The sequence below is a fragment of the Rhincodon typus genome, chromosome 44 (assembly GCF_021869965.1).
Source record: "Rhincodon typus isolate 14 chromosome 44, sRhiTyp1.1, whole genome shotgun sequence".
NCBI classification, from domain to species: Eukaryota; Metazoa; Chordata; class Chondrichthyes; order Orectolobiformes; family Rhincodontidae; genus Rhincodon; species Rhincodon typus.
In genome coordinates this window covers 6818737-6827522 of record NC_063375.1, presented here as the reverse complement: position 1 = coordinate 6827522, position 8786 = coordinate 6818737, and positions in this window count along the sequence as shown.

The following is an 8786-nucleotide window of genomic DNA, read 5'->3' as shown; positions in this document are numbered from 1 at the left end:
TGTCAAACCAGCATCAAAAGTTATGTCCTTTGGTGCAGGTGAGATTTTTGTCTTCCGATATGCTTATCTCGCTGAAATAAGCAATTCAGTCAAACCAGCATCAAAAGTTCGGTCATCTGGTGAAGTTGAGGTTTTAGTCTTCTGACAGTCTGATCTCGCCGAAATAAGCACATTCATCAAAACAACATCAAAAGTTGAGTCATTTCGTGAAGTGGAGATTTTTAACTTCTGAAATGCTTATCTCACTCAAATAAGCATGTTAGTCAAACCGACATCAAAACTAGAGTCATTTGGGGGAGTTCAGGTTTTGGTGTTCTGAAGGGCTGAACTCGCTGAAATAGGCATTTTAAATGAACCTTTATCAAAAGTTGTCTCATTTGGTGAAGTTGAGATTGTAGTCTTCTGAAGTGCATAACTCGCTGAAATGCTTAACTCGCTGAAATAAGCATGTTCGTCAAACAACATCAAAGGTTGAGTAATTTGGTGAAGTTGAGATTTTGATCTTCTGAAGTGCTTACCTCATGAAATAAGCATGTCATTCAAACCAACACTCAACTAACATTTTTGGTGAAGTGAAATGTTGGTCTTCTGAAGTCCTTGTCTGAGTTAACTGAGCATGTTAGTCAAAACAGCATCAAAAATTAAGTCAGATGGTGAAGTTGAGATTTTTGACTTCTGAAGCTCTTATCTCACTGCAATAAGCGTTTTAGTCAAATCAGAATCAAAAGTTATGTCGTTTGGTGAAGATGGGATTTTAGTCTTCTTATATGCTTATCTCACTGAAATAAGCACGTTAGTCAAAACAACATCAAAAGTTGAGTCATTTGGTGAATTTGAGATTTTTGACTTCTGAAATGCTTATCTCACTGAAATAAGCATTTAGTCAAATCAGCATCAAAAGTTAGGTCCTTTGGTGAAGTTGAGATTGTAGTCTTCTCATATGTTTATCTCGCTGAAATAAGCATTTCAGTCAAAACAGCGTCAAAAGTTGAGTGTCTTGGTGAAATTGAGATTTTGGTCTTTTGATATTCCATATCTCGCTGAAATAAGCACGTCACTCAAAACAAAATCAAAAGTTGTGTCATTTGGTGAAGTTGTGATTTTGATCTTCTGAAGTTCTTAACTCGCTGAAGTAAGCATGTTCGTCAAACCAACATCAAAAAATGAGTCTTTTGGTGAAGTTCAGATTTTTGTTAACTGAAGTGCTTATCCCGCTGAAATAAGCATTTAAAACCTATCAGCATCCAAAATTTTGCCATTTGGTGAAGGTGAGATTTAGGACTTCCGAAGTGCTTATCTCACTGAAATAAGCATTTTATTTAATTTAGCATCAAAAGTTTGGTCTTTTGGTGCAGGTGAGATTTTTGTCTTCCGATATGCTTAACGTGCTGAAATAAGCAATTTAGTCAAACCAGCATCAAAAGTTAGGTCAACTGGTGAGGGTGAGATTTGAGTCTTCTGATATGCTTATCGTGCTGAAATAAGCACGTTAGTCAAAACAACATCAAAAGTTGAGTCATTTGGTGAAATTGAGATTTTTGATTTCTGAAGTGCTTATCTCACTCAAGTAAGCATGTTGGTCGAACCAACATCCGAACTTGACTCATTTGGTGAAGTTCTTATTTTGGCCTTCTGAAGTGCTTAACTCACTCAAATATGCATGATACTCAAAACAACATCAAAACGCGAGTCATTTGGTGAAGTCTGGATTCTTCACTTCCGAAGTGCTTATTTCACTGGAGGAAGCCTGTTAGTCAATCCAAAGTCAAAATTTGAGTCATTTAGTGATGTTCAGATTTTGGTCTTCTGAATTGCTTATCTCGCTGAAATAAGCACGTTCGTCAAAAAAAAAAAAGAAATCCGAACTTGAGTCATTTGTTGAAGTTCAGATTTTGGTCTTCTGAAGTGCTTAACTGAGTGAAATAAACATGTTAGTCAAAACAGCATAAAAACTAAAGTCATTTTGGTGAAGTTCAGGTATATGTCTACGGAAGTGCTGAACTCGCTGTAATAAGCATTTTAATCCAACCAGCATCAAAAATTAAATTATTTGATGAAGTTGAAATTTTTGCCTTTAAAAGTGCTTATCTTACTCAAATATGCATGTTCGTCAAACCACATCAAAACTTGTGCAATTTGGTGAAGTTCAGATTTTGATCTTCTGACGTGCTTATCTCAAAGAAATCAACATGTCATTCAAACCAACATCAAAGACCAACTCATTTGGTGAAGTTGAGATATTGGTCTTCCGATGTGATTACGTGAGCGAAATAAGCGTGTTAGTCAAAACAGCATGAATAATTAAGTCATTTGATGAAGTTGAGATTTTTGAATTATGAAGTGCTTATCTCACTCAAATAAGCATGTTAGTCAAACAAACATCGAAACTTGTGTCATTTTGTTGAGTTCAGATTTTGGACTTCAGAAGTGCTTAACTCGCAGAAAGAAGCATTTTAATCCAACCAGCATCAAAAACTAAGTCGTTTGGTGAAGTTGAAATTTTAGCCTTCTGAAGAGATCAACTCGCTGAAATAAGCATGTTAGTCAAAACAGCATCAAAAGTTGAGTCACTTGGTGCAGTTGAGATTTTGATCTTCACACGTGCTTATCTCAATGAAATAAGCATGTCATTCAAACCAACATCAAAAACTAACTCATTTGGTGAACTTCAGGTATTGGTCTTCTGATGTGCTTATCAGAGTGAATTGAGCATGTTAGTCAAAACAGCATCAAAAATTAAGTCATTTGTTGATGTTGAGATGAGTGATTTCTGAAGTGCTTAAATCGCTGAATAAGCATGTTAGTCAAACCAACATCAAAACTTGAGTCATTTGGTGAAGTTCAGATTTTGGTTTTCTGAAGTGCTTATCTCACTCAAGTAAGCATGTTAGTCTAACCAACATGAAAACTTGAGTCATTTGGAGAAGTTCTTATTTTGGCCTTCTGAAGTGCTTATTTCACTGGAGGAAGCCTGTTAGTCAATCCAACATCAAAATTTGAGTCATTTAGTTAAGTTCAGATTTTGGTCTTCTGAACTACTTATCTCACTGAAATGAGCATGTTGTCAAAACAGCATAAAAAGTTGAGTGTCTTGTTGAAGTTGAGATTTTCGTCTTCTGCTATCCTGATATCGCTGAAATAATCACGTTAGTCAAAACAACATCAAAAGTTGTGGCATTTGGTGAAGTTGAGATTTTGATCTTCTGAAGTGTTTATCTCAATATTCAAACCAACATCAAAATCTATCTCATTTGGTGAAGTTCAGATATTGGTCTTCTGATGTGGTTATTTGAGTGAAATAAGCATGTTCGTCAAAACAGCATTAAAAATTAAGTCATTTTTGACGTTGAGATTTTTGACTTCTGCACTCTTATCTCACTCAAATAAGCATGTTAGTCTAACCAACATGTAACTTGAGTCATTTGTTGAAGTTCGGATTTTGGTCTTCTGAAGTGCTTAACTGAGTGAAATAAGCATGTTAGTTAAAACAGCATAAAAACTGAAGTCATTTTGGTGAAGTTCAGGTATATGTCTACGAAAGTGCTGAACTCGCTGAAATAAGCATTTTAATCCAACCAGCATCAAAAATTAAGTCATTTGACGAAGTTGAAATTTTTGCCTTCAAAAGTGCTTATCTTACTCAAATATGCATGTTCGTCAAACCAACATCAAAACTTGTGTAATTTGGTGAAGTTCAGATTTTGGTCTTCTGAAGTGCTTATCTGAGTGAAATAGGCATGTTAGTCAAAACAGCCTAAAAAATTGTCATTTGGTGAAAGTGAGATTTTTGACCTCTGATGTGCTTATATCACTGAAATAAGCATTTCAGTCATCACAAGTTGAGTGCTTTGGTGAAGTTGCGATTTTGGTCTTCTGATATGCTTATCTAACTGAAATAAACACCTTCGTCAAAACAAGATCAAAAATTGAGTCATTTGGTGAAAGTCAGATTTATGTCCACTGAAGTGCTTAACTCGCTGAAATAAGCATTTTAATCGAACCAGCATCAAAAATTAAGTCATTTGGTGAAGTTGAGATTTTCGCCTTCAGAAGTGGTTAAATCGCTGAAATAAGCATATTATTCAAACCAACATCAAAAATTCAGTCATTTGGAGAAGTTCAGATTTTGGTCTTCTGAAGTGCTTATCTGATGAAATAAGCAAGTTAGTCAAACAGCATCAACATTTAAGTCATTCGGTGAAGTTGGGATTTTTGAATTCTCAAGTGCTTATCACACTTAAATAAGCATTTTCATCAAATCAACATCAAAAGGTGGGTCCTCTGGTGAAGTTGAGATTTGAGTCTTCTGATCTGCTTATCCCGCTGAAGTATGCATACAAGTCAAACCAGCATCAAAAGTTGAGTGTCTTGGTGAGATTGAGGTTTTGGTATTCTGATATGCTTATCTCGCTGAAGTAAGCACGTTAGTCAAAACAACATCAAAAGTTGACTCATTTGGTGAAGTTGAGATTTTGGTCTTATGAAGTCCTTAACTCACTGAAATACGCATGTTGGTCAAACGAACATAAAAAATTGTGTCATTTGGTGAAGTTAACATTTTTGGCTTCTGACGTGCTAAACTCGTTGAAAGAAGCATTTGAATTTAACCAGCATCAAAAGTTATGTCATCTGGTGAAGGTGAGATTTTAGTCTTCTGATATGCTTATCTCGCTGAAATAAGCACGTTAGTCAAATCAACATCAAAAATTGAGTCATTTGGTGAAGGTGAAATTTTTGATTTCTGAAGTGCTTATCTCACTGAAATAAGCGTGTTAGTCAAACCAACATCAAATCTTGAGTCATTTGGTGAAGTTCAGATTAAGTCTACCGAAGAGCTTAACTCGCTGAAATAAGCAATTTATTCCAACCAGCATCAAAAGTTGAGTCATTTGGTGAAGTTGAAATTTTTGACTTCTGATGTGCTTGTCTCACTCAAATAAGCATTTACGTCATACCAGCATCAAAAGTTGACTGTTTTGGTGAAGTTGCGATTTTGGTTTTCACATATGCTTATCTAACTGAAATAAGAACTTTACTCAAAAGAACATCAAAAATTGAGTCATTTGGTGAAGTTCGGATTTCTGTCTATTGAAGTTCTGAACTCGTTGAAGAAAGCATTTTAATCAAACGCGCATCAAAAATTAAGTCATTTGGTGAAGATGAGATTTTTGCCTTTAGACGTGCTTATCTGACTCAAATATGCATGTTAGTCAAAACAACAGCAAAAGTTGAGTAATTTGGTGAAGTTGAGATTTTGGCCTTCTGACGTGCTTATCTCAAATAAATCAACATGTCATTCAAACCAACATCAAAAACCAACTCACTTGCTGAAGTTGAGATGTTAGTCCACCGATGTGATTATCTGAGTGAAATAAGAATGTAAGTCAAAACAGCATCAAAAATAAAGTCATTTGTGGACGTTGAGATGTTTGTCTTCTGAAGTGCTTAAATCGCTGAAATAAGCATGTTAGTCAAACCAACATCAAAACTTAAGACATTTGGTGAAGTTCAGATTTTGGTGGTCTGAATTGCTTATCTCACTGAAATTAGCATGTTGTCAAAACAGCATAAAAATTTGAGTGTCTTGTTGAATTTGAGATTTTGGTGCTCTGCTATGCTTATCTCGCAGATATAAGCACGTTAGTCAAAACGACATCAAAAGTTGTGTCATTTGGTGAAGTTGAGATTTTGAACTTCTGAAGTGCTTACCTCGCTGAAATGAGCATGTTAGTCAAACTAACATCAAAAATTGAGTCATTTGGTGAAGTTCAGATTTTTGACTTCCGTCGTGCTCATCTCGCTGAAATAAGCATTTTTTTTTTGTCATAACAGCATTAAAAGTTATTTCCTTTGTTGAAGCTGAGAGTTAAGTCTTCTGATATGCTTATCTCACTGAAATAACCATGTTAGTCGAACCATCATCAAAACTAGAGTCATTTGGTGCAGTTCAGGTTTTGGTACTCTGAAGAGCTTAACTCGCTGAAATAAGCATTTTAAACCAACCAGCATCAATCGTTGTGTCATTTGGTGAAGTTCAGCTTTCAGCCTTCTGAAGTTCTTAACTCGCTGAAGTAAGAATGTTAGTCAAAACAGCTTCAAAAGTTGAGTCATTTTGTGAAGTTTAGATTTTGATCTTCTGAAGTGCTTACCTTATGAAATAAGAATGTCATTCAAACCAACATCAAAAGCTAAGATTTTTGGTGAAGTGAGATATTGGTCTTCTGAAGTGCTTTTCTGTGTTGAATAAGCATGTTAGTCAAAACTGCATCAAAAATTAAGTCTGACGGTGAAGTTGAGATTTTTGATTTCTGAAGTGCTTATTGCAATCAAATAATCGTGTCAGTCAAACCAACATCAAAACTTGAGTCATTTGGTGAAGTTCAGATTTTCTTAAGTGTCTATCTGAGTGAAATAAGCATGTTAGTCAAATCAGCATCATAAGTTAGGTCCTTTGGTGAAGTTGAGATGTCAGTCTTCCGATATGCTTATCTCTCTGAAATAAGCATTTCAGTCAAACCAGCATCAAAAGTTGAGTGTCTTGGTGAAATTGAGATTTTGGTCTCCTGATATGCTTATCTCGCTGAAGTAAGCACGTTAGTCAAAACATCATCAAAAGTTGACTCATTTGGTGAAGTTGAGATTTTGATCTTCTGAAGTGCTCAACTCGCTTAAATAAGCATGTCAGTCAAACGAACAGAAAAAATTGTGTCATTTGGTGAAGTTCAGATTTTTGACTTCGGAGCTGCTTAACTCGCTGAAATAAGCATTTTAATTTAACCAGCATCAAAACTTCGGTCATCTGGTGAGGGTGAGATTTTAGTCTTCTGATATGCTTATATCGCTGAAATAAGCATGTTAGTCAAAATAACTGCAACAGCCCCTGATAAATGAACCCTAAAACAGAGGATCCCCAGGGTATAAACGCTGAAATACAGAGCCTCCTGTATATAATCACTAAAACACATTAAAAACCAAAGGAACTGCGAATGCATCAAATTCAGGAACAAAAACATATTTGCTGCCAGAGCTCAGCAGGTCTGGCAGTATCTCCAACACTTCCGCCATCTGCAATCTGACCCCACCACCAAAGGCATTTTTCCCTCCCCACCCTTATCTGTTTTCTGGAGGGACCACTCTCTCCGTGACTCCCTTGTCCGCTCCACACTCCCCTCCAGCCCCACCACACCCCTCACTTCTCCCTGCAACCGCAGGAATTGCAGCACCTGCCCCTACACCTCCCCTCTCAACCCCAAACCCCAACCCAAGCCCCAAGAAGACTTTCTACATCAAGCAGATGTTCACCTGCACATCTGCTAATGTGGTATACTGCATCCGCTGTTCCCGTTGTGGCCTCCTCTACATTGGGGGAACCAAGCGGAGGCTTGGGGACCGCTTTGCAGGACACCTAAGCTCGGTTCGCACGAAACAACTGCGCCTCCAACTCGCGAACCATTTCAACTCCCCCTCCCATTCATCAGACGACATGTCCATGCTGGGCCTCCTACAGTGCCACAACGATGCCACCCAAATGTTGTTGGAACAGTAACTCATATTCCGCTTGGGAACCCTGCAGCCCGATGTTATCAATGTGGACTTCACAAGCTTCAAAATCATTCCCTCCACCTACCGCACCCCAAAACCAGCCCAGCTCGTCCCCGCCTCCCTAACCTGTCCTTCCTCCCACCTATTCCCTCCTCCCACCTAAGCCCCACCCCCATCTCCTACCTGCTAACCTCATCACGCCCCTTGACCTGTCCGTCCTCCCTGGACTGACCTATCTCCTCCCTAACTCCCCACCTACACTCACCTTTAGTGGCTCCATCCCCGCCTCTTTGACCTGTCTGTCTCCTCTCCACCTATCTTCTCATCGACCCATCTTCTATCCGCCTCTCCCACTCTCACTATTTATTTCAGAACGCCTTTCCCCTCCCCCATTTCTGAAGAAGGGTCGAGGCCCGAAATGTCAGCCTTTCTGCTCCTCTGATGCTGCTTGGCCTGCTGTGTTCATCCAACTCTACAACTTGTTATCTCAGATTCTCCAGCATCTGCAGTTCCGACTATCAATGAGGAAAATGAGGCCCTGTTAGCTGTTCCAGGCCAATTCTGAAGCACTGTGAGAGGGATAGATCTTCTGGAGAGTCAGAGAGTCAATAATGAGGTAGCGCCTCATTGTAAGCGGGTGAGAACTGAGGAAGTGCCTCACGTATAGGGTCTATATTGAGGTCATGCAGCACCCTAAGAACTGTTGAGTGCATTATTGTGAGAGGGTCAATATTGAGGCAGTGTCTCATTCTAAAGGGGTCAGTCTTGTTGGAGTGCCACAAGATTGCAGCACTGTGAGAATGTCGGACTGAGGGAGTGCCTTATTGTCAGATAGTCAGTATTGTCAGAGCTTCAGTACTGAAGCAGTGCCTAATTGTCAAAGGGTCCACACGAGAGGTATTGCAGCAGTTGTATGCCACAGGGGTCGGTGCTGGAACCTTTGTTATTTGTTATTTATGTGAATGTTCTGGATGTGAATGTCCAAGGCATGATGAGTAAGTTTGTGGATAATGCAAAAGTGGGAGATGTCATTGATAGCAAAGAAGGTTATCAAAATTTACAGAGGCTTTTGATCAGATGGGGAAGCGGGCTGAGGATTGGTAAATACAATTGTACACAGATACAGGTGTGCACTTTCGAAAGTCAAACCAAGGTAGGATTTATACAGTACATGGTAAAGTCCTGAATTTCATCCTCTGAATACGTTGCACTCCTTCAGTACTGACCAACAATAAAGTGGGACA